The following is a 27,322-nucleotide window of genomic DNA, read 5'->3' on the forward strand; positions in this document are numbered from 1 at the left end:
TCAAATAAAAATCGTTGGACTATAACTTGGTGTTGTAAAATTGTTTACATTTGTCAACCCCAGTCCATCACCGGCATCTCCACATCATGGCTACATCTTATTGGCAGAGCTGTCCCACAGACTAGTCAAGCAACAGCCTGACATAGCCATACTCACAGAATCATACCTTTCAGCCAACATCCCAGACTCTTCCATCACCAATCTGGTGGGTATGTCCTGTCCCACCGGCAGGACAGACCCACCAGAGGTGGCGGTACAGTGATACAGTCAGGAGGGAGTGGCCCTTGGAGTCCTCAACATCGACTCCGGACCTCATGAAATCTCATGGCATCAGGTCAAACATGGGCAAGGAAACCTCCTGCTGATTACCACCTACCGTCCCTCCTTCAGCTGATGAATCAGTCCTCCTCCATGTTAAGCACCATTTGGAGGAAGCACTGAGGGTAGCAAGGACACAGAATGTACTCTGGGTGGGGGACTTCAATGTCCATCACCAAGAGCGGCTCAGTAGCACCACTATTGACTGAGCTGGCCAAGTTCTGAAGGACATAGCTGCCACATTGGGCCTGCGGTAGGTGGTGAGTGAACCAACACGAGGGAAAAAACTACTTGACCTCTTCCTCACCAATCTACCTGTCGCAGATGCATCTATCCATGCCAGTATTGGTAGCAGTAACCACGGCACAGTCCTTGTGCAGACGAAATCCCGTCATCACATTGAGGACACCATGCAAGGTGTTGTGTGGCACTATCACCGTGCTAAATGGGATAGATTCAGAACAGATCCAGCAGCTCAAAACTGGGCACCCATGAGGCGCTGTGGGCTATCAGCAGCAGATTTGTATTCCAGCACAATCTGTAACCTCATGGCCCGGCATATTCCTCACTCTACCATTACCAACAAGCCAGGGGGTCAACTCTGGTTCAATGAGGAGCGTAGAAGAGCATGCCAGGAGCAGCACCAGGCGTACCGAAAAATGAGGTGCCAACCTGGTGAAGCTACAACACAGGACTACATGCATGCTAAACAGCGGAAGCAGCATGCCACAGACAGAGCTAAGCGATTCCACAACCAATGGATCAGATCAAAGCTCTGCAGTCCTGCCACATCCAGTCATGAATGGTGGTGGATAATTAAACAACTAATGGGAGGAGGAGGCTCTGTAAACATCCCCATCTTCAATGATGGCACAGTCCAGCACGTGAGTGCAAAAGACAAGGCTGAAGCGTTTGCAACCATCTTCAGCCAGAAGTGCCGAGTGGATGATCCATCACGGCCTCCTCCCGAAATCCCCACCATCACAGAAGCCAGTCTTCAGCCAATTCGATTCACTCCACGTGATATCAAGAAACGGCTGAATGCATTGGATACAACAAAGGCTATGGGCCCTGACAACATCCCGGCTGTAGTGCTGAAGACTTGTGCTCCAGAATTAGCCGCGCCTCTAGCCAAACTGTTCCAGTACAGCTACAACACTGGCATCGACCTGACATGGAAAATTGCCCAGGTATGTCCTGTCCACAAAAAGCAGGACAAATGCAATCTGGCCAATTACCACCCCATCAGTCAACTCTCAATCGTCAGCAAAGTGATGGAAGGTGTCGTCGACAGTGCTATCAAGCGGCACTTACTCACCAATAACCTGCTCACCGATGCTTAGTTTGGGTTCTGCCAGGACCACTTGGCTCCAGACCTCATTGCAGCCTTGGTCCAAACATGGAAAAAAGAGCTGAATTCCAGAGGTGACGTGAGAGTGACTGCCCTTGACATCAAGACAGCATTTGACCAAGTGTGGCACCAAGGAGCCCCGGTAAAATTGAAGTCAATGGGAATCAGAGGGAAAACTCTCCCATGGCTGGAGTCATACCTAGCACAAAGGAAGATGGTAGTGGTTGTTGGAGGCCAATCATTTTGGCCCCAGGACATTGCTGCAGGAGTTCCTCAGGGCAGTGTCCAAGGCCCAGCCATCTTCAGCTACTTCATCAATGACCTTCCCTCCATCATAAGGTCAGAAATGGGGATGTTCGCTGATGATTGCAGTGTTCAGTTCCATTCGCAACTCCTCAGATAATGAAGCAGTCCGTGCCTGCATGCAACAAGACCTGGACAACATCCAGGCTTAGGCTGATAAGTGGCAAGTAACACTCGTGCCAGAAAAGTGCCAGGAAATGACCATCTCCAACAAGAGAGAATCTAACCACCTCCCCTTGACATTCAATGGCATTATCATCGCTGAATCCCCCACCATCAACATCCTGGGGGTCACCATTGACCAGAAACTTAACTGGACCAGCCACATAAATACTGTGGCTACAAGAGCAGGTCAGAGGCTGGGTATTCTGTGGCGAGTGACTTACCTCCTGACTCCCCAAAGCCTTTCCACCATCTACAAGGCACAAGTCAGGAGTGCAATCAAATACACTCCACTTGCCTGGATGAGTGCAGCTCCAACAACACTCAAGAAGCTCGACACCATCCAGGACAAAGCAGCTTACTTGATTGGCATCCCATCTCCCCACCCTAAACATTCACTCCCTTCACCACCAGCGCACTGTGGCTGCAGTGTGTACCATCCACAGGATGCACTGCAGCAACTCGCCATGGCTTCTTCGACAGCACCTCTCAAACCCGCAACCTCTACCACCTAGAAGGACAAGGGCATCAGGCACATGAGAACAACACCACCTGCACGTTCCCCTCCAAGTCACACACCATCCCGACTTGGAAATATATCGCCGTTCCGTCATCGTCGCTGGGTCAAAATCCTGGAACTCCCTATCTAACAGCACTGTGGGAGAACCTTCACCACACAGACTGCAACGGTTCAAGAAGGCGACTCACCACCACCTTCTCAAGGGCAATTAGGGATGGGCAATAAATGTTGGCCTTGACAACGACGCCCTCATCCCATGAATGAATAAAAAAAACCTTAGTGCTAAAGAGGAAAGTGAGCCTCACTGTGTCAGTACGTGGAGCACTCTGCAGCTCAAGCAGCGTCTGTGCGGAGAACACAGGAGATGATGTTTCAGATGTGAACACTGTTTTGACAAAGGGTCCTTTCCTCTACCATTAAGCATACAGTAGCATAGTGGTTATGTTACTGGACTCGTAATCCAGAGGCCTGCACTATTAATCCGGAGTTATGAGTTCAAATACCGCCACGGCAGCTGGGGAATTTAAATTCAATTAATTAAATAAAATCTGGATTAAAAAAAAAACTAGAGTTTTGCAAAGTCCTCCTCACTAACATCTGGCTACTTGTGCCAAAATTGGGAGAGCTGTCCCACAGACCAGTCAAGCAACAGTCTGACATAGCCATACTCACGGAATCATATCTTTCAGCCAATGTCCCAGACTCTTCCATCACCATCCCTGGGTATGTCCTGTCCCACCGGCAGGACAGACCCACCAGAGGTGGCATTCAGTCAGGAAGGAGGGACCCTGGGAGTCCTCAACATTGACTCAGGCCCCGTGAAATCTCATGGCATCAGGTCAAACATGGGCAAGGAAACCTCCTGCTGATTACCACCTACCGCCCCTCCTTCAGCTGATGAATCAGTCCTCCTCCATGTTGAGCACCACTTGGAGGAAGCACTGAGGGTAGCAAGGGCACAGAATGTACTCTGGCTGGGGGTCTTCAATATCCATCACCAAGAGTGGCTCGGTAGCACCACTACTGACTGAACTGGTCGAGTCACGAAGGACATAGTTGCGAGACTGGGCCTGCGGCAAGTGGTGAGCGAAACAACACAAGCGAAAAACATACTTGACCTCGTCCTCACCAATCTACTTGTCGCAGATGTATCTGTCCATGACAGTATTGGTAGAAGTGACCACCGCACAGACCTTGTGGAGACGAAGTTCTGTCTTCACACTTGAGGACACCATCCAACGTGTTGTGTGGCACTACCACCGTGCTAAATGGGATAGATTCAGAACAAATCTAGCAGTTCAAAACTGGGCATCCAGGAGCAGCACCAGGCGTATCTAAAAATGAGGTGCCAATCTGGACAAGCTACAACACAGGACCACATGCATGCTAAACAGCAGAAGCAATGTGCTATGGACAGAGCTAAGCAATTCCACAACCAATGGATCAGATCAAAGCTCTGCAGTCCTGCCATATCCAGTCATGAATGGTGGTGGACAATTAAATAACTAACGGGAGGAGGAGGAGGCTCTGTGAACATCCCCATCCTCAATGATGACAGAGCCCAGCACATGGGTGCAAAAGACAAGGCTGAAGCGTTTGCAACCATCTTCAGCCAGAAGTGCCGAGTGGATGATCCATCTCAGCCTCCTCCCGACATCCCCACCATCACAGAAGCCAGACTTCAGCCAATTCGATTCATTCCACAGGATATCAAGAAACAGCTGAGTGCACTGGATACTGCAAAGGCTATGGGCCCCGACAACATCCCAGCTGTAGTGCTGAAGACTTGTGGTACAGAACTAGCCGCACCTCTAGCCAAACTGTTCCAGTACAGCTACAACACTGGCATCTACCCGACAATGTGGTAAGTTGCCCAGATATGTCCTGTCCACAAAAAGCAGGACAAATCCAATCTGGCCAATTACCGCCCCATCAGTCTACTCACAATCATCAGCAAAGTGATGGAAGGTGTTGTCGACAGTGCTATCAAGCGGCATTTACTCACCAATAACCTGCTCACCAATGCTCAGTTTGGGTTCCGCCAGGACCACTCGGCTCCACACCTCATTACAGCCTTGGTCCAAACGTGGACAAAAGAGCTGAATTCCAGAGATGAGAATGACTACCCTTGACGTCAAGGCAGCATTTGACCAAGTGTTTCACCAAGGAGCCCTAGTAAAATTGAAGTCAATGGGAATCAGGGGGAAAACTCTCCCAAGGCTGGAGTCAAACCTAGCACAAAGGAAGATGATAGTGGTTGATGAGACCAATCATTTTGGCCCCGGGACATTGCTGCAGGAGTTCCACACGGCAGTGTCCTAGGCCCAACCATCTTCAGCAATGACCTTCCCTCCCTCATTAGGTCAGAAATGTGGATGTTCGCTGATGACTGCACAGTATTCAGTTCCATTCGCAACCCCTCAGATAATGAAGCAGTCCGTGCCCACATGCAGCAAGACCTGGACAACATGCAGGCTTGGGCTGATAAGTGGCAAGTAACATTCACGCCAGACAAATGCCAGGCAATGACCATCTCCAACAAGAGAGAGTCTAACCACCTCCCCTTGACAGTCAACGGCATTACCATCGCCAAATCTCCCACCATCAACATCCTGGGGGTCACCATTGACCAGAAACTTAACTGGACCAGCCACATTAATACTGTGGCTACAAGAGCAGGTCAGAGGCTGGGTATTCTGTGGCGAGTGACTCACCTCCTGACTCCCCAAAGCCTTTCCACCATCTACAAGGCTCAAGTCAGGAGTGTGATGGAATACTCTCCACTTGCCTGGATGAGTGCCGCTCCAACACTCAAGAAGCTCAACACCATCCAGGACAAAGCAGCTTGCTTGGCATCCCATCCACCACCCTAAACATTCACTCCCTTCACCACCGGCGCACTGTGGCTGCAGTGTGTACCATCCACAGGATGCGCTGCAGCAACTCACCAAGGCTTCTTCGACAGCACCTCCCAAACCTGCGACCTCTACCACCTAGAAGGACAAGGGCAGCAGGCACATGGGAGCAACACCACCTGCACGTTCCCCTCCAAGTCACACACCATCCCGATTTGGAAACATATCACCGTTGCTGAGTCAAAATCCTGGAACTCCCTACCTGACAGCACTGTGAGGGAAACTTCATCACACGGACTGCAAGAGTTCAAGAAGGTGGCTCACCACCACCTTCTCAAGTGCAATTAGGGATGGGCAATAAATGCTGGCGTTGCCAGTGTCGCCCACATCCCATGAATGAATAAAAAAGTATTAACTGCTCTACTCTCTCCACACACACTGCCCGATCTGCTCAGTGTTTCCGGCATTTCCTGTTTTTGTTTCAGATTTCCAGTATCGGCCTTTCGTTTGCAGTGATCAGCATCAACACAGTTTACACATGACGCAAGAGATTGCTTAAAATCCTGAACAAGTACACAGACAGCACTGAACCTGCTTTCGCCCAATGCTATTTCAAGGCAGATTTTGAGTGGTGCATCGCTACTGGAGAAAACAAAAAAGAAATGGTATACAAATCAGTGATAAAAGTAAACCCAGCCACAGATCCAGTGTCCACCCAGCCACACTGCCCGTGTCCATCCAGTAATGTGACAATGACCAGACAACCTGTTTTTAGTGATATTGGTTGAGGGCTAAATATTGGCCCTGGACACCGGGAGAACTCCCCTGCTCTTCTTCAAAGAGTGTCATGGGATCTTTTACACCAACCTCAGGGGGCAGATGGGGTCTCGGTTTAACGTCTCATTCAAAAGACAGCACCTCCAACAGTGCAGCTCGCCCTCAGTACTGCACTGCGAGTGTCACCCTGGATTACGTGCTCAAGTTTCTGGAGTCTCTAAACCCACGACCTCTGACTCAGAGGCGAGAGTGCTATCCACTGAGTCACGGCCAACACCTTGTTAGAGTGGAGTATGATGGGAGGAAAAGAACCAAAGTTATAGCAACAGAAGTATGCGACAGCAATTTGCCCATGTGATTATCTAATCAACCCACAGTGCACAGCAGATGAAGAAGCTTGTGCCTTTATAAAGTCTAGCAGACCCAAACTCATTTCAACTGCTTAATGCATTTCAAGATGGGGAATGTTTGTGATGTTTGTCATCTCTCGCTCTCTGTTACGAATTCCACACATTACCCAGCTGTGGGACAGCAGTTCATCAAAATGGACAAATGTTACAATAAAGGAATAATTCTGAAAAATCTCACTGAAAAGTGTTAGATATATCCTGTATTTTAGATGTTAATTTTTCTTCTCTTACAAATCAGCTGGAGCTACAGATTAATTTGTTGGGTACTGTGTTTTGTTAACTGAATTGCAGACTTCCTAAACTTTGAGTCACAAGATGGAATCCTCAGACTATGTTGGACTCAGGACACCACTTCTGCTCGGCATATTTAGCAATTTTGAAAGTGAAATTTCCTGATATGTAATCAAGGGCAGAAAGGTCAGTATATTGTGCAACAATCCAGCAACTTGATTACACTCTGCAATCCAATCACCCACATCAAAAATTCCACTGAGGAGAAGAGAGTAGAGAATTAAACAGCAGCCGTCCAAAAGAAGCAAGCGCTGCACCTCTCATCTTCATTGCTCAGTAAATCAGCACCATCAAGTACTCACTAAATGCAGCCCCCATCAAACCATTCCATCTGTAAGGTCGGTTGTGCATTTACCACATCAAAGGTAACGGGACAAGTCCCCTGTACATCCCTAACAAGACAACTGTGGTGAGACTCCCTCACAAAATAAAACTCACTCTCCATTGAGGAAAAGTGAACAGCCAGCTCCACAAACTTAACCAAAAGACTTGATGTGATGCCCTTTTGTAACTAACTTAAACACATTATTACACAGATAGCCCTGGTGAGTGGAGACTAGAGTACAGTTTCTAAATACCAGGTTAATATCCAGTGGGGGGACTCGCATCCGCCCGAAGTGTCCATTGGCTCAAGGGTAATATTTCCGGCTCTGGGGCACTATTCCCGGCTCCGAGTCAGCAGGTTGGGTTCAGGCCCCACTCCAGATAGGAGGGCCTCTTTAGCCTTGGTTGCAGCCCACCCAAGAGAAGGTACTCGGAAGATAAAAACCGTGAGGAAGGCAACGGGAAACCACCTCAGCTCCTCTTCCCCAGTGAGCGGATCAAGAATGTGGTGTGTGAGACTCAAGTTAGGACCTGACCCCGGGGGCAGAACGCAGACGGATTATCAAGATTAGGCAAATACACGTTTCAATTTTGTCTATGATACCCATTTATAAACATGTTTCAAGGTGAATTGGGATAACCTTCAGAAAGCAAAATAAACATGCCCTATCCCAACTTGTCAAAATACCTGCATATAACAGGTGAGGCGAGCTCGACAAGGTTCTACAGCAGGGTAATGAATTTATAAACTCCCCGAAACGTTAAAACATCTGTTCTGAGAGATTCTCGGACTTTCCAGTTATACACACAACCTAATAAAGGCCCTTGGTACTTACCACAAAATATACCCGGCAATGTTACACACAGACTTAGGGAAGCAGTGTCTGCGCACTGAACCGTCCATACCTTCGAAGCAGCAAACATCATAAGTGATTAACCAGTTTGTGCCCCATCACAGACTCCATTCTAGTTCTACAACTTATTGAATACAACCCTGAAAACACAGGTGGTTTGGAGAAGTAGCTGCTACGTTTGGTGTGGAATTCAGTACTCCCACTGTTCTGATACTCAACACAATACTGCTTGTATTGTCTGAATGTTTAGAAACACAGGAACCGTGTTCATTGTGTGGACCCCCGGTTATACAGTTCCTCACTTGTTTTAATAGATGCAGGAACAGAGAGACTGAGGTCACTGAACAATTAAACACAGAAAGGGGAAGCTGCAAATGCACCAAATTAGGACTGAAAATCAGGGGATTTCAATATAGCAATTTGAAATACATTCAAAGGATAAAGAAATCATATTCTCATCACATTAATTTAATTTCTTCCTCATTTGTTCAACCTTCACATAAATGACTCATAGCAAAGTACTTAGTAATGAGAGCAGCATAGTTCCATGCCTCCGTGTTGAGGGCAGCTTGGGGAGTTAAACTGAGTTCAAATATCAAATTGCAACAACAATGTTGTGAAAGTCCAAATATTAGTCCTGCAGTAAGCTCAAGAGAAATGCATCAAATATTGGGACACAAAGTATTCACAACGCATCATACACCGGCCTGAGAGTATTCATAAGGTGTCGTACACCGGCCTGTGACTATTCAAACACATAACATACACCGGCTTGTCATTACAAGGTGCCATGAACACTCACAGGCTGGTGTACGATACGCCGTGAACGCTCACAGGCTGGTGTACGATACGCCGTGAACGCTCACAGGCTGGTGTACGATACGCCGTGAACGCTCACGGGCTGGTGTACGATACGCCGTGAACGCTCACAGGCTGGTCTACGATACGCCGTGAACGCTCACAGGCTGGTCTACGATACGCCGTGAACGCTCACAGGCTGGTCTACGATACACCGTGAACGCTCACAGGCTGGTCTACGATACGCCGTGAACGCTCACAGGCTGGTCTACGATACGCCGTGAACGCTCACAGGCTGGTCTACGATACGCCGTGAACACTCACAGGCTGGTGTACGATACGCCGTGAACACTCACAGGCTGGTCTACGATACGCCGTGAACACTCACAGGCTGGTCTACGATACGCCGTGAACACTCACAGGCTGGTGTACGATACGCCGTGAACACTCTCAGGCTGGTGTACGATACGCCGTGAACACTCACAGGCTGGTGTACGATACGCCGTGAACACTCACAGGCTGGTCTACGATACGCCGTGAACACTCACAGGCTGGTGTACGATACGCCGTGAACACTCTCAGGCTGGTCTACGATACGCCGTGAACACTCTCAGGCTGGTGTACGATACGCCGTGAACACTCACAGGCTGGTGTACAACGTATCGTACACCAGCCTGTTAGTATTCACAATGTTATGTACATCAGGCTGTGCATATTCACAACTTATCGTACACCAGGCTGTGAGTATTCACTATGCATCTCACACCAGGCTGTAAATATTCACAACGTATCGTCCACTAGGCTGTGCGTATTCACAACGTATTTTACACCGGATTCAGAGAATTCACAACACATTGTACACTGTGTTCAATGTGTTCACAATGTATTGAACACCAGTTTGTGAGAATTCACAACTTATCGTATACCCAGTTTGGAGTATTCCCAGCGTGTCGCACGCCAGGCTGAGAGCATTCCCAGCGTGTCGCACGCCAGGCTGAGAGCATTCCCAGCGTGTCGCACGCCAGGCTGAGAGCATTCCCAGCGTGTCGCACGCCAGGCTGAGAGCATTCCCAGCGTGTCGCACGCCAGGCTGAGAGCATTCCCAGTGTATGGTGCAGCAGGCTGTGCCTATTCTCAATGTATCACTGGTTCAGAGTATTCAAAACGTATCGTACACCGGGTTCAGAGTATTCACAACGTATCATACACCAGGATCTGAGTAGTCACACTGTACTGTACAACAGGCTTTGTGCATTCACAAGGTGTTGTACACTGGGCTGTGCGAATTTACAGCGTATTGTACACCGGATTCAGAATATTCACAGCGTATCATACACCATGCTCTGTGTAGTCACAATGTATCATACACCGGCCTGTGAGTATTCACAATGTATCGCACACCAGGTTGTGAATATTCACAACGTATCGTACACAGGCCTGAGTATTCACAACGTATCGTACACCGGGTTCAACGTATCGTACACCCGGTGTACGATACGTTGTGAATACTCAGGCCTGTGTACGATACGTTGTGAATATTCACAACCTGGTGTGCGATACATTGTGAATACTCACAGGCCGGTGTATGATACATTGTGACGACACAGAGCATGGTGTATGATACGCTGTGAATATTCTGAATCCGGTGTACAATACGCTGTAAATTCGCACAGCCCAGTGTACAACACCTTGTGAATGCACAAAGCCTGTTGTACAGTACAGTGTGACTACTCAGATCCTGGTGTATGATACGTTGTGAATACTCTGAACCCGGTGTACGATACGTTTTGAATACTCTGAACCAGTGATACATTGAGAATAGGCACAGCCTGCTGCACCATACACTGGGAATGCTCTCAGCCTGGCTTGCGACACGCTGGGAATGCTCTCAGCCTGGCGTGCGACACGCTGGGAATGCTCTCAGCCTGGCGTGCGACACGCTGGGAATGCTCTCAGCCTGGCGTGCGACACGCTGGGAATGCTCTCAGCCTGGCGTGCGACACGCTGGGAATGCTCTCAGCCTGGCGTGCGACACGCTGGGAATGCTCTCAGCCTGGCGTGCGACACGCTGGGAATGCTCTCAGCCTGGCGTGCGACACGCTGGGAATGCTCTCAGCCTGGCGTGCGACACGCTGGGAATGCTCTCAGCCTGGCGTGCGACACGCTGGGAATGCTCTCAGCCTGGCGTGCGACACGCTGGGAATGCTCTCAGCCTGGCGTGCGACACGCTGGGAATGCTCTCAGCCTGGTGTGCGATACGCTGTGAATGCTCTGAACCTGGTGTGCGATACGCTGTGAATTCTCAGAAACTGGTGTTCGATACATTGTGAATCGCCACAGGCCTGTGTACGATACATTGTGAATACTCTATACAGTGTACGATATTCACAACTTATCGTATACCCAGTTTGGAGCATTCCCAGCGTGTCGCACGCCAGGCTGAGAGCATTCCCAGCGTGTCGCACGCCAGGCTGAGAGCATTCCCAGCGTGTCGCACGCCAGGCTGAGAGCATTCCCAGCGTGTCGCACGCCAGGCTGAGAGCATTCCCAGCGTGTCGCACGCCAGGCTGAGAGCATTCCCAGCGTGTCGCACGCCAGGCTGAGAGCATTCCCAGCGTGTCGCACGCCAGGCTGAGAGCATTCCCAGCGTGTCGCACGCCAGGCTGAGAGCATTCCCAGCGTGTCGCACGCCAGGCTGAGAGCATTCCCAGCGTGTCGCACGCCAGGCTGAGAGCATTCCCAGCGTGTCGCACGCCAGGCTGAGAGCATTCCCAGCGTGTCGCACGCCAGGCTGAGAGCATTCCCAGCGTGTCGCACGCCAGGCTGAGAGCATTCCCAGCGTGTCGCACGCCAGGCTGAGAGCATTCCCAGCGTGTCGCACGCCAGGCTGAGAGCATTCCCAGCGTGTCGCAAGCCAGGCTGAGAGCATTCCCAGTGTATGGTGCAGCAGGCTGTGCCTATTCTCAATGTATCACTGGTTCAGAGTATTCAAAACGTATCGTACACCGGGTTCAGAGTATTCACAACGTATCATACACCAGGATCTGAGTAGTCACACTGTACTGTACAACAGGCTTTGTGCATTCACAAGGTGTTGTACACTGGGCTGTGCGAATTTACAGCGTATTGTACACCGGATTCAGAATATTCACAGCGTATCATACACCATGCTCTGTGTCGTCACAATGTATCATACACCGGCCTGTGAGTATTCACAATGTATCGCACACCAGGTTGTGAATATTCACAACGTATCGTACACAGGCCTGAGTATTCACAACGTATCGTACACCGGGTGTACGATACGTTGAACCCGGTGTACGATACGTTGTGAATACTCAGGCCTGTGTACGATACGTTGTGAATATTCACAACCTGGTGTGCGATACATTGTGAATACTCACAGGCCGGTGTATGATACATTGTGACTACACAGAGCATGGTGTATGATACGCTGTGAATATTCTGAATCCGGTGTACAATACGCTGTAAATTCGCACAGCCCAGTGTACAACACCTTGTGAATGCACAAAGCCTGTTGTACAGTACAGTGTGACTACTCAGATCCTGGTGTATGATACGTTGTGAATACTCTGAACCCGGTGTACGATACGTTTTGAATACTCTGAACCAGTGATACATTGAGAATAGGCACAGCCTGCTGCACCATACACTGGGAATGCTCTCAGCCTGGCGTGCGACACGCTGGGAATGCTCTCAGCCTGGCGTGCGACACGCTGGGAATGCTCTCAGCCTGGCGTGCGACACGCTGGGAATGCTCCAAACTGGGTATACGATAAGTTGTGAATATCGTACACTGTATAGAGTATTCACAATGTATCGTACACAGGCCTGTGGCGATTCACAATGTATCGAACACCAGTTTCTGAGAATTCACAGCGTATCGCACACCAGGTTCAGAGCATTCACAGCGTATCGCACACCAGGTTCAGAATATTCACAGCGTATCGCACACCAGGTTCAGAGTATTCACAGCGTATCGCACACCAGGTTCAGAGTATTCACAGCGTATCGCACACCAGGTTCAGAGTATTCACAGCGTATCGCACACCAGGTTCAGAGTATTCACAGCGTATCGCACACCAGGCAGAGAGTATTCACAGCGTATCGCACACCAGGCAGAGAGTATTCACAGCGTATCGCACACCAGGCAGAGAGTATTCACAGCGTATCGCACACCAGGTTCAGAGTATTCACAGCGTATCGCACACCAGGCAGAGAGTATTCACAGCGTATCGCACACCAGGTTCAGAGTATTCACAGCGTATCGCACACCACGTTCAGAGTATTCACAGCGTATCGCACACCAGGTTCAGAGCATTCACAGCGTATCGCACACCAGGTTCAAAGTACTCACAGCGTATCGCACACCAGGTTCAGAGCATTCACAGCGTATCGCACACCAGGTTCAGAGTACTCACAGCGTATCGCACACCAGGTTCAGAGCATTCACAGCGTATCGCACACCAGGTTCAGAGCATTCACAGCGTATCGCACACCAGGTTCAGAGTATTCACAGCGTATCGCACACCAGGCAGAGAGTATTCACAGCGTATCGCACACCAGGCAGAGAGTATTCACAGCGTATCGCACACCAGGTTCAGAGTATTCACAGCGTATCGCACACCAGGTTCAGAGTATTCACTGCGTATTAAGAACATAAGAACATAAGAAATTGGAGCAGGAGTAGGCCAATCGGCCCCTCGAGCCTGCTCCGCCATTCAATAAGATCATGGCTGATCTGATCCCAACCACAAATCTAAAGAACACAAGAAGTCGGAGCAGGACCCGGCCACATAGCCCCTGGGCCCTCTCCGCCACCCACAGGGCATTGACCGATCCGAACTCAGCTTCATGTCCAATTTCCTGCCCGCTCCCCATAACCCCTAATTCCCTTTACTTCTAGGAAACTGTCTATTTCTGTTTTAAATTTATCTAATGATGTAGCTTCCACAGCTTCCTGGGGCAGCAAATTCCACAGACCTACCACCCTCTGAGTGAAGAAGTTTCTCCTCATCTCAGTTTTGAAAGAGCAGCCCCTTATTCTAAGATTATGCCCCCTAGTTCTAGTTTCACCCATCTTTGGGAACATCCTTACTGCATCCACCCGATCAAGACCCTTCACAATCTTATATGTTTCAATAAGATCGCCTCTCATTCTTCTGAACTCCAATGAGTAGAGTCCCAATCTACTCAACCTCTCCTCATATGTCCGCCCCCTCATCCCCGGGATTAACCGAGTGAACCTTCTTTGTACTGCCTCGAGAGCAAGTATGTCTTTTCTTAAGTATGGAGACCAAAACTGTATGCAGTATTCCAGGTGCGGTCTCACCAATACCTTATATAACTGCAGCAATACCTCCTTGTTTTTATATTCTATCCCCCTAGCAATAAAAGCCAACATTCCGTTGGCTTTCTTGATCACCTGCTGCACCTGCATACTAACTTTTTGATTTTCTTGCACTAGGACCCCCAGATCCCTTTGTACTGCAGTACTTTCCAGTCTCTCGCCATTAAGAAAATAACTTGCTCTCTGATTTTTCCTGCCAAAGTGCATAACCTCACATTTTCCAATATTATATTGCATCTGCCAAATCTCCGCCCACTCACCCAGCCTGTCTATATCCCCTTGCAGGTTTTTTATGTCCTCCTCACTCTCTACTTTCCCTCCCATCTTTGTATCATCTGCAAATTTTGATATGTTGCACTCGGTCCCCTCCTCCAAATCGTTAATATAGATTGTAAAGAGTTGGGGACCCAGCACCGACCCCTGTGGAACACCACTGGTTACTGGTTGCCAGTCCGAAAATGAACCATTTATCCCAACTCTCTGCTTCCTGTTCGATAACCAATCCTCCACCCATGCCAGAATATTACCCCCAATCCCGTGATTTTTTATCTTAAGTAATAATCTTTTATGTGGCACCTTGTCGAATGCCTTCTAGAAGTCTAAATACACTACGTCCACTGGTTCCCCTTTATCCACACTATACGTTATATCCTCGAAGAACTCAAGCAAATTTGTCAGACATGATTTCCCCTTCATAAAGCCATGCTGACTTTGTCCTATTAAATTATGCTTATCTAAATGTTCCGTTACTGTCTCCTTAATAATAGACTCCAAAATTTTACCCACCACAGATGTTAAGCTAACTGGCCTATAATTTCCAGCCTTCTGCCTACTACCCTTTTTAAATAACGGTGTTACATTAGCAGTTTTCCAATCTGCCGGGACCTCTCCTGAGTCCAGGGAATTTTGGAAAACTATCACCAAAGCATCCACAATCCCTACTGCCACTTCCCTCAAGACCCTAGGATGGAAGCCATCAGGTCCAGGGGATTTATCCGCCTTGAGTCCCATTATTTTACTGAGTACCATCTCCTGAGTGATTTTAATCGTATTTAGCTCCTCCCCCCCGAGAGTCCCCTGTTTGTCCAGTGTTGGGATATTCTTAGTGTCCTCTACTGTAAAGACTGAAACAAAATATTTGTTCAGCATTTTTGCCATCTCCATGTTTCCCACCATTAATTTCCCGGTCTCATCCTCCAAGGGACCTATGTTTGCCTTAGCCACCCTTTTTCTTTTTATATAACTATAGAAACTCTTGCTATCTGTTTTTATATTTTTTGCTAATTTCTTTTCATAATCTAACTTCCCTTTCTTAATCAATCCTTAGTTACTTTTTGCTGTCTTTTGAAGAATTCCCAATCTTCTATCCTCCCACTAAGTTTGGCTACCTTATATGTCCTTGTTTTTAGTCGGATACTATCCTTGATTTCTTTACTTAGCCACGGATGGCTGTCATTTCTTTTACACCCTTTTTTCCTCATTGGAATATATTTATTTTGAAAGTTGTAAAATAACTCCCTAAATGAACACCACTGCTCATGTACCGTCTTACCCTTTAATCTATTTTCCCAGTCCACTTTAATCAATTCCGCTCTCAGACCATCATAGTCTCCTTTATTCAAGCTCAGTACGCTTGTTTGAGAATCAACCTTCTCACCCTCTAATTGGATATGGAATTCAACGATGTTGTGGTCGCTCGTTCCAAGGGGATCCTTAACTAGGACATTATTAATTAATCCTGACTCATTACACAGGACCAGGTCCAAGGTTGCCTGCCCCCTTGTAGGATCAGTTACATACTGCTCAAGAAATCCATCCCTGATGCACTCAATGAACTCGTCCTCAAGGCTGCTCTGCCCAATTTGATTTGTCCAGTTAATATGATAATTAAAATCCCCCATAATTATAGCTGTTTCCTTATTACATGCCCCGACTATCTCCTGATTAATACTTCTTCCAGCAGAGTTGCAACTATTAGGAGGCCTATATACTACGCCCACTAATGTTTTTTTTCCCTTATTATTCCTTATCTCCACCCAAACTGTTTCATTATCTTGATGCTTTGTCCCAATATCATTTCTCTGTATTACAGTGATTCCTTCCTTTATTAACATAGCCACCCCACCTCCCCTTCCTTCCTGCCTGTCCTTCCTGATTGTTAAATACCCTGGCATATTTAATTCCCAGTCGTTGTCACCCTGCAGCCATGTTTCTGTAATGGCCACAAGATCATACCCATACGTAGTTATTTGTGCCGTTAACTCGTCCATTTTATTACGAATGCTACGTGCATTCAGATAAAGAACTTTCAAATCTGTTTTGTGATGCTTAGTTCCTGCTTTTTCCTTTTTTAACACTTTACCTATTACTCCATACCTTCTGTCCCTTCCTGTTACGCTTTCCTCTCTCTCCCTGCTCAGGTTCCCAACCCCCTGCCACTTCAGTTTAAACCCTCCCCAACAGCACACCAGGTTCAGAGTATTCACAGCGTATCGCACACCAGGTTCAGAGTATTCACAGCGTATCGCACACCAGGTTCAGAGTATTCACAGCGTATCGCACACCAGGTTCAGAGTATTCACAGCGTATCGCACACCAGGCTCAGAGTATTCACAGCGTATCGCACACCAGGTTCAGAGTATTCACAGCGTATCGCACACCAGGCTCAGAGTATTCACAGCGTATCGCACACCAGGCTCAGAGTATTCACAGCGTATCGCACACCAGGCTCAGAGTATTCACAGCGTATCGCACACCAGGTTCAGAGTATTCACAGCGTATCGCACACCAGGCAGAGAGTATTCACAGCGTATCGCACACCAGGTTCAGAGTATTCACAGCGTATCGCACACCAGGCAGAGAGTATTCACAGCGTATCGCACACCAGGCAGAGAGTATTCACAGCGTATCGCACACCAGGCAGAGAGTATTCACAGCGTATCGCACACCAGGCAGAGAGTATTCACAGCGTATCGCACACCAGGCAGAGAGTATTCACAGCGTATCGCACACCAGGCAGAGAGTATTCACAGCGTATCGCACACCAGGCAGAGAGTATTCACAGCGTATCGCACACCAGGCAGAGAGTATTCACAGCGTATCGCACACCAGGCAGAGAGTATTCACAGCGTATCGCACACCAGGCAGAGAGTATTCACAGCGTATCGCACACCAGGCAGAGAGTATTCACAGCGTATCGCACACCAGGTTCAGAGTATTCACAGCGTATCGCACACCAGGTTCAGAGTATTCACAGCGTATCGCACACCAGGTTCAGAGTATTCACAGCGTATCGCACAACAGGTCTGTGAATATTCACAACGTACCGTACACCGGCCTGTGAGGATTCACAACGTACCGCACACCTGGCTGAGAGTATTCACAGCGTGTCGCACACCAGGCTGAGAGTGTTCACAGCGTGTCGCACACCAGGCTGAGAGTATTCACAGCGTGTCGCACACCAGGCTGAGAGTATTCACAGCGTGTCGCACACCAGGCTGAGAGTATTCACAGCGTGTCGCACACCAGGCTGAGAGTATTCACAGCGTATCGCACACCAGGCTGAGAGTGTTCACAGCGTGTCGCACACCAGGCTGAGAGTATTCACAGCGTGTCGCACACCTGGCTGAGAATATTCACAGCGTGTCGCACACCTGGCTGAGAATATTCACAGCGTGTCGCACACCTGGCTGAGAATATTCACAGCGTGTCGCACACCTGGCTGAGAATATTCACAGCGTGTCGCACACCTGGCTGAGAATATTCACAGCGTGTCGCACACCTGGCTGAGAATATTCACAGCGTGTCGCACACCTGGCTGAGAATATTCACAGCGTGTCGCACACCTGGCTGAGAATATTCACAGCGTGTCGCACACCTGGCTGAGAGTATTCACAGCGTGTCGCACACCTGGCTGAGAGTATTCACAGCGTGTCGCACACCTGGCTGAGAGTATTCACAGCGTGTCGCACACCTGGCTGAGAGTATTCACAGCGTGTCGCACACCTGGCTGAGAGTATTCACAGCGTGTCGCACACCTGGCTGAGAGTATTCACAGCGTGTCGCACACCTGGCTGAGAGTATTCACAGCGTGTCGCACACCTGGCTGAGAGTATTCACAGCGTGTCGCACACCTGGCTGAGAGTATTCACAGCGTGTCGCACACCTGGCTGAGAGTATTCACAGCGTGTCGCACACCTGGCTGAGAATATTCACAGCGTGTCGCGCACCTGGCTGAGAGTATTCACAGCGTGTCGCGCACCTGGCTGAGAGCATTCACAGCGTGTCGCACACCTGGCTGAGAGCATTCACAGCGTGTCGCACACCTGGCTGAGAGCATTCACAGCGTGTCGCACACCTGGCTGAGAGCATTCACAGCGTGTCGCACACCTGGGTGAGAGCATTCACAGCGTGTCGCACACCTGGCTGAGAGTATTCACAGCGTGTCGCACACCTGGCTGAGAGTATTCACAGCGTGTCGCACACCTGGCTGAGAGTATTCACAGCGTGTCGCACACCTGGCTGAGAGTATTCACAGCGTGTCGCACACCTGGCTGAGAGTATTCACAACGTGTTGCACACCTGGCTGAGAGTATTCACAGCGTGTCGCACACCTGGCTGAGAGTATTCAAAACGTATCGTACACCGGGTTCAGAGTATTCACAACGTATCATACACCAGGATCTGAGTAGTCACACTGTACTGTACAACAGGCTTTGTGCATTCACAAGGTGTTGTTCACTGGGCTGTGCGAATTTACAGCGTATTGTACACCGGATTCAGAATATTCACAGAGTATCATACACCATGCTCTGTGTAGTCACAATGTATCATACACCGGCCTGTGAGTATTCACGATGTATCGCACACCAGGTTGTGAATATTCACAACGTATCGTACACAGGCCTGAGTATTCACAACGTATCGTACACCGGGTTCAGAGTATTCATAACATATCGTACACTGTATAGAGTATTCACAATGTATCGTACACAGGCCTGTGGCGATTCACAATGTATTGGACACCAGTTTCTGAGGATTCACAACGTATCACACACCAGGCTCTGCCTATTCATAACTTATCGCACACCAGCTTCAGAGTATTCACAGCGCATCGCACACCAGGTTCAGAGTATTCACAGCGTATCGCACACCAGGTTTAGAGCATTCACAGCATATCGCACACCAGGTTCAGAGCATTCACAGCGTATCGCACACCAGGTTCAGAGCATTCACAGCGTATCGCACACCAGGTTCAAAGCATTCACAGCGTATTGCACACCAGGTTCAGAGAATTCACAGCGTATCGCACACCAGGTTCAAAGCATTCACAGCGTATCGCACACCAGGTTCAGAGCATTCACAGTGTATCGCACACCAGGTTCAGAGTATCCACAGCGTATCGCACACCAGGTTCAGAGCATTCACAGCGTATCGCACACCAGGTTCAGAGCATTCACAGCGTATCGCACACCAGGTTCAGAGCATTCACAGCGTATCGCACACCAGGTTCAGAGCATTCACAGCGTATCGCACACCAGGTTCAGAGCATTCACAGCGTATCGCACACCAGGATCAGAGCATTCACAGCGTATCGCACACCAGGTTCAGAGTATTCACAGCGTATCGCACACCAGGTTCAGTGTATTCACAGCGCATCGCACACCAGGTTCAGAGTATTCACAGCGTATCGCACACCAGATTCAGAGTATTCACAGCGTATCGCACACCAGGCAGAGAGTATTCACAGCGTATCGAACACCAGGCAGAGAGTATTCACAGCGTATCGCACATCAGGCAGAAAGTATTCACAGCATATCGCACACCAGGTTCAGAGTATTCACAGCGTTTCGCACACCAGGTTCAGAGTATTCATAGCGTATCGAACACCAGGCAGAGAGTATTCACAGCGTATCGCACATCAGGCAGTGAGTATTCACAGCGTATCGCACACCAGGCAGAGAGTATTCACAGGGTATCGCACATCAGGCAGAGAGTATTCACAGCGTATCGCACACCAGGTTCAGAGTATTCACAGCGTATCGCACACCAGGTTCAGAGTATTCACAGCGTATCGCACACCAGGTTCAGAGTATTCACAGCGTATCGCACACCAGGTTCGGAGTATTCACAGCGTATCGCACACCAGGTTCAGAGTATTCACAGCGTATCGCACACCAGGTTCAGAGTATTCATAGCGTATCGAATACCAGGCAGAGAGTATTCACAGCCTATCGCACACCAGGTTCAGAGCATTCACAGCGTATCGCACACCAGGTTCAGAGTATTCACAGCGTATCGCACACCAGGTTCAGAGTATTCACAGCGTATCGCACACCAGGCAGAAAGTATTCACAGCGTATCGCACACCAGGCTCAGAGTATTCACAGCGTATCGCACACCAGGCTCAGAGTATTCACAGCGTATCGAACACCAGGTTCAGAGTATTCACAGCGTATCGCACACCAGGTTCAGAGTATTCACAGCGTATCGCACACCAGGCAGAGAGTATTCACAGCGTATCGCACACCAGGCAGAGAGTATTCACAGCGTATCGCACACCAGGCAGAGAGTATCCACAGCGTATCGCACACCAGGTTCAGAGTATTCACAGCGTATCGCACACCAGGTTCAGAGTATTCACAGCGTATCGCATACCAGGTTCAGAGTATTCACAGCGTATCGCACACCAGGCTCAGAGTATTCACAGCGTATCGCACACCAGGCTCAGAGTATTCACAGCGTATCGCACACCAGGCTCAGAGTATTCACAGCGTATCGCACACCAGGCTCAGAGTATTCACAGCGTATCGCACACCAGGCTCAGAGTATTCACAGCGTATTGAACACCAGGTTCAGAGTATCCACAGTGTATCGAACACCAGGTTCAGAGTATTCACAGCGTATCGCACACCAGGTTCAGAGTATTCACAGCGTATCGCACACCAGGTTCAGAGTATTCACAGCGTATCGCACACCAGGCAGAGAGTATTCACAGCGTATCGCACACCAGGCAGAGAGTATTCACAGCGTATCGCACACCAGGCAGAGAGTATTCACAGCGTATCGCACACCAGGCAGAGAGTATCCACAGCGTATCGCACACCAGGTTCAGAGCATTCACAGCGTATCGCACACCAGGTTCAGAGTATTCATAGCGTATCGCACACCAGGTTCAGAGCATTCACAGCGTATCGCATACCAGGTTCAGAGCATTCACAGCTTATCGCACACCAGGTTCAGAGTATTCACAGCTTATCGCACACCAGGTTCAGTGTATTCACAGCGTATCGCACACCAGGTTCAGAGCATTCACAGCGTATCGCACACCAGGTTCAGAGTATTCACAGCGTATCGCACACCAGGTTCAGAGCATTCACAGCGTATCGCATACCAGGTTCAGAGCATTCACAGCTTATCGCACACCAGGTTCAGAGTATTCACAGCTTATCGCACACCAGGTTCAGTGTATTCACAGCGTATCGCACACCAGGTTCAGAGTATTCACAGCGTATCGCACACCAGGTTCAGTGTATTCACAGCGTATCGCACACCAGACTCAGTGTATTCACAGCGTATCGCACAACAGGTCTGTGAATATTCACAACGTACCGTACAACGGCCTGTGAGGATTCACAACGTACCGCACACCTGGCTGAGAGTATTCACAGCGTGTCGCACACCTGGCTGAGAGTATTCACAGCGTGTCGCACACCAGGCTCTGCCTATTCATAACTTATCGCACACCAGGTTCAGAGTATTCACAGCGCATCGCACACCAGGTTCAGAGCATTCACAGCGTATCGCACACCAGGTTCAGAGCATTCACAGCGTATCGCACACCAGGTTCAGAGCATTCACAGCGTATCGCACACCAGGATCAGAGCATTCACAGCGTATCGCACACCAGGCTCAGAGTATTCACAGCGTATCGCACACCAGGTTCAGTGTATTCACAGCGTATCGCACACCAGGTTCAGAGTATTCACAGCGTATCGCACACCAGGTTCAGAGTATTCACAGCGTATCGCACACCAGGCAGAGAGTATTCACAGCGTATCGAACACCAGGTTCAGAGCATTCACAGCGTATCGCACACCAGGATCAGAGCATTCACAGCGTATCGCACACCAGGTTCAGAGTATTCACAGCGTATCGCACACCAGGTTCAGTGTATTCACAGCGCATCGCACACCAGGTTCAGAGTATTCACAGCGTATCGCACACCAGATTCAGAGTATTCACAGCGTATCGCACACCAGGCAGAGAGTATTCACAGCGTATCGAACACCAGGCAGAGAGTATTCACAGCGTATCGCACATCAGGCAGAAAGTATTCACAGCGTATCGCACACCAGGTTCAGAGTATTCACAGCGTATCGCACACCAGGTTCAGAGTATTCATAGCGTATCGAACACCAGGCAGAGAGTATTCACAGCGTATCGCACATCAGGCAGTGAGTATTCACAGCGTATCGCACACCAGGCAGAGAGCATTCACAGCGTATCGCACACCAGGCAGAGAGTATTCACAGCGTATCGCACACCAGGCAGAGAGTATCCACAGCGTATCGCACACCAGGTTCAGAGTATTCACAGCGTATCGCACACCAGGTTCAGAGTATTCACAGCGTATCGCATACCAGGTTCAGAGTATTCACAGCGTATCGCACACCAGGCTCAGAGTATTCACAGCGTATCGCACACCAGGCTCAGAGTATTCACAGCGTATCGCACACCAGGCTCAGAGTATTCACAGCGTATCGCACACCAGGCTCAGAGTATTCACAGCGTATTGAACACCAGGTTCAGAGTATCCACAGTGTATCGAACACCAGGTTCAGAGTATTCACAGCGTATCGCACACCAGGTTCAGAGTATTCACAGCGTATCGCACACCAGGTTCAGAGTATTCACAGCGTATCGCACACCAGGCAGAGAGTATTCACAGCGTATCGCACACCAGGCAGAGAGTATTCACAGCGTATCGCACACCAGGCAGAGAGTATTCACAGCGTATCGCACACCAGGCAGAGAGTATCCACAGCGTATCGCACACCAGGTTCAGAGCATTCACAGCGTATCGCACACCAGGTTCAGAGTATTCATAGCGTATTGCACACCAGGTTCAGAGCATTCACAGCGTATCGCATACCAGGTTCAGAGCATTCACAGCTTATCGCACACCAGGTTCAGAGTATTCACAGCTTATCGCACACCAGGTTCAGTGTATTCACAGCGTATCGCACACCAGGTTCAGAGCATTCACAGCGTATCGCACACCAGGTTCAGAGTATTCACAGCGTATCGCACACCAGGTTCAGAGCATTCACAGCGTATCGCATACCAGGTTCAGAGCATTCACAGCTTATCGCACACCAGGTTCAGAGTATTCACAGCTTATCGCACACCAGGTTCAGTGTATTCACAGCGTATCGCACACCAGGTTCAGAGTATTCACAGCGTATCGCACACCAGGTTCAGTGTATTCACAGCGTATCGCACACCAGACTCAGTGTATTCACAGCGTATCGCACAACAGGTCTGTGAATATTCACAACGTACCGTACAACGGCCTGTGAGGATTCACAACGTACCGCACACCTGGCTGAGAGTATTCACAGCGTGTCGCACACCTGGCTGAGAGTATTCACAGCGTGTCGCACACCAGGCTCTGCCTATTCATAACTTATCGCACACCAGGTTCAGAGTATTCACAGCGCATCGCACACCAGGTTCAGAGCATTCACAGCGTATCGCACACCAGGTTCAGAGCATTCACAGCGTATCGCACACCAGGTTCAGAGCATTCACAGCGTATCGCACACCAGGATCAGAGCATTCACAGCGTATCGCACACCAGGCTCAGAGTATTCACAGCGTATCGCACACCAGGTTCAGTGTATTCACAGCGTATCGCACACCAGGTTCAGAGTATTCACAGCGTATCGCACACCAGGTTCAGAGTATTCACAGCGTATCGCACACCAGGCAGAGAGTATTCACAGCGTATCGAACACCAGGTTCAGAGCATTCACAGCGTATCGCACACCAGGATCAGAGCATTCACAGCGTATCGCACACCAGGTTCAGAGTATTCACAGCGTATCGCACACCAGGTTCAGTGTATTCACAGCGCATCGCACACCAGGTTCAGAGTATTCACAGCGTATCGCACACCAGATTCAGAGTATTCACAGCGTATCGCACACCAGGCAGAGAGTATTCACAGCGTATCGAACACCAGGCAGAGAGTATTCACAGCGTATCGCACATCAGGCAGAAAGTATTCACAGCGTATCGCACACCAGGTTCAGAGTATTCACAGCGTATCGCACACCAGGTTCAGAGTATTCATAGCGTATCGAACACCAGGCAGAGAGTATTCACAGCGTATCGCACATCAGGCAGTGAGTATTCACAGCGTATCGCACACCAGGCAGAGAGTATTCACAGCGTATCGCACATCAGGCAGAGAGTATTCACAGCGTATCGCACACCAGGTTCAGAGTATTCACAGCGTATCGCACACCAGGTTCAGAGTATTCACAGCGTATCGCACACCAGGTTCAGAGTATTCACAGCGTATCGCACACCAGGTTCAGAGTATTCACAGCGTATCGCACACCAGGTTCAGAGTATTCATAGCGTATCGAATACCAGGCAGAGAGTATTCACAGCCTATCGCACACCAGGTTCAGAGCATTCACAGCGTATCGCACACCAGGTTCAGAGTATTCACAGCGTATCGCACACCAGGTTCAGAGTATTCACAGCGTATCGCACACCAGGCAGAAAGTATTCACAGCGTATCGCACACCAGGCTCAGAGTATTCACAGCGTATCGCACACCAGGCTCAGAGTATTCACAGCGTATCGAACACCAGGTTCAGAGTATTCACAGCGTATCGCACACCAGGTTCAGAGTATTCACAGCGCATCACACACCAGGCAGAGAGTATTCACAGCGTATCGCACACCAGGCAGAGAGTATTCACAGCGTATCGCACACCAGGCAGAGAGTATTCACAGCGTATCGCACACCAGGTTCAGAGTATCCACAGCGTATCGCACACCAGGTTCAGAGCATTCACAGCGTATCCCACACCAGGTTCAGAGTATTCACAGCGTATCGCACACCAGGTTCAGAGCATTCACAGCGTATCGCATACCAGGTTCAGAGCATTCACAGCTTATCGCACACCAGGTTCAGAGTATTCACAGCTTATCGCACACCAGGTTCAGTGTATTCACAGCGTATCGCACACCAGGTTCAGAGTATTCACAGCGTATCGCATACCAGGTTCAGTGTATTCACAGCGTATCGCACACCAGGCTCAGAGTATTCACAGCGTATCGCACACCAGGCTCAGAGTATTCACAGCGTATCGCACACCAGGCTCAGAGTATTCACAGCGTATTGAACACCAGGTTCAGAGCATTCACAGCGTATCGCACACCACGATCAGAGCATTCACAGCGTATCGCACACCAGGCTCAGAGTATTCACAGCGTATCGCACACCAGGTTCAGTGTATTCACAGCGTATCGCACACCAGGTTCAGAGTATTCACAGCGTATCGCACACCAGGTTCAGAGTATTCACAGCGTATCGCACACCAGGCAGAGAGTACTCATAGCGTATCGAACACCAGGCAGAGAGTATTCACAGCGTATCGCACATCAGGCAGAAAGTATTCACAGCGTATCGCACACCAGGTTCAGAGTATTCACAGCGTATCGCACACCAGGTTCAGAGTATTCATAGCGTATCGAACACCAGGCAGAGAGTATTCACAGCGTATCGCACATCAGGCAGAGAGTATTCACAGCGTATCGCACACCAGGCAGAGAGTATTCACAGCGTATCGCACATCAGGCAGAGAGTATTCACAGCGTATCGCACACCAGGTTCAGAGTATTCACAGCGTATCGCACACCAGGTTCAGAGTATTCACAGCGTATCGCACACCAGGTTCAGAGTATTCACAGCGTATCGCACACCAGGTTCAGAGTATTCACAGCGTATCGCACACCAGGTTCAGAGTATTCATAGCGTATTGAACACCAGGCAGAGAGTATTCACAGCCTATCGCACACCAGGTTCAGAGCATTCACAGCGTATCGCACACCAGGTTCAGAGTATTCACAGCGTATCGCACACCAGGTTCAGAGTATTCGCAGCGTATCGCACACCAGGCAGAAAGTATTCACAGCGTATCGCACACCAGGCTCAGAGTATTCACAGCGTATCGCACACCAGGCTCAGAGTATTCACAGCGTATCGCACACCAGGCTCAGAGTATTCACAGCGTATCGAACACCAGGTTCAGAGTATTCACAGCGTATCGCACACCAGGTTCAGAGTATTCACAGCGTATCGCACACCAGGCAGAGAGTATTCACAGCGTATCGCACACCAGGTTCAGAGTATTCACAGCGTATCGCACACCAGGCAGAGAGTATTCACAGCGTATCGCACACCAGGCAGAGAGTATTCACAGCGTATCGCACACCAGGCAGAGAGTATCCACAGCGTATCGCACACCAGGTTCAGAGCATTCACAGCGTATCGCACACCAGGTTCAGAGTATTCACAGCGTATCGCACACCAGGTTCAGAGCATTCACAGCGTATCGCATACCAGGTTCAGAGCATTCACAGCTTATCGCACACCAGGTTCAGAGTATTCACAGCTTATCGCACACCAGGTTCAGTGTATTCACAGCGTATCGCACACCAGGCTCAGAGTATTCACAGCGTATCGCACACCAGGCTCAGAGTATTCACAGCGTATCGCACACCAGGCTCAGAGTATTCACAGCGTATCGAACACCAGGTTCAGAGTATTCACAGCGTATCGAACACCAGGTTCAGAGTATTCACAGCGTATCGAACACCAGGTTCAGAGTATTCACAGCGTATCGCACACCAGGTTCAGAGTATTCACAGCGTATCGCACACCAGGTTCAGAGTATTCACAGCGTAT

The 27,322-nt window shown here is 49.3% G+C and overlaps 1 protein-coding gene across 6 annotated transcripts in view; it reads right to left on the minus strand.

Moving 5' to 3' along the window:
• stard3nl (STARD3 N-terminal like) overlaps positions 1-27,322 on the minus strand; it is a 79,681-nt gene that overhangs the window by 24,989 nt on the left and 27,370 nt on the right. The window contains exon 1 of one of the 6 annotated variants that reach the window (XM_067981900.1): positions 8,148-8,329. The exons of the other annotated variants lie outside the window; for them this stretch is intronic. The gene's annotated coding sequence lies outside the window, so the exon portion shown is untranslated. Of the gene's footprint in view, positions 1-8,147; positions 8,330-27,322 lie in introns of those variants that run through there. 6 annotated transcript variants of the gene reach the window in all.

The sequence above is a fragment of the Heptranchias perlo genome, chromosome 3 (genome assembly GCF_035084215.1).
Source record: "Heptranchias perlo isolate sHepPer1 chromosome 3, sHepPer1.hap1, whole genome shotgun sequence".
NCBI lineage: Eukaryota > Metazoa > Chordata > Chondrichthyes > Hexanchiformes > Hexanchidae > Heptranchias > Heptranchias perlo.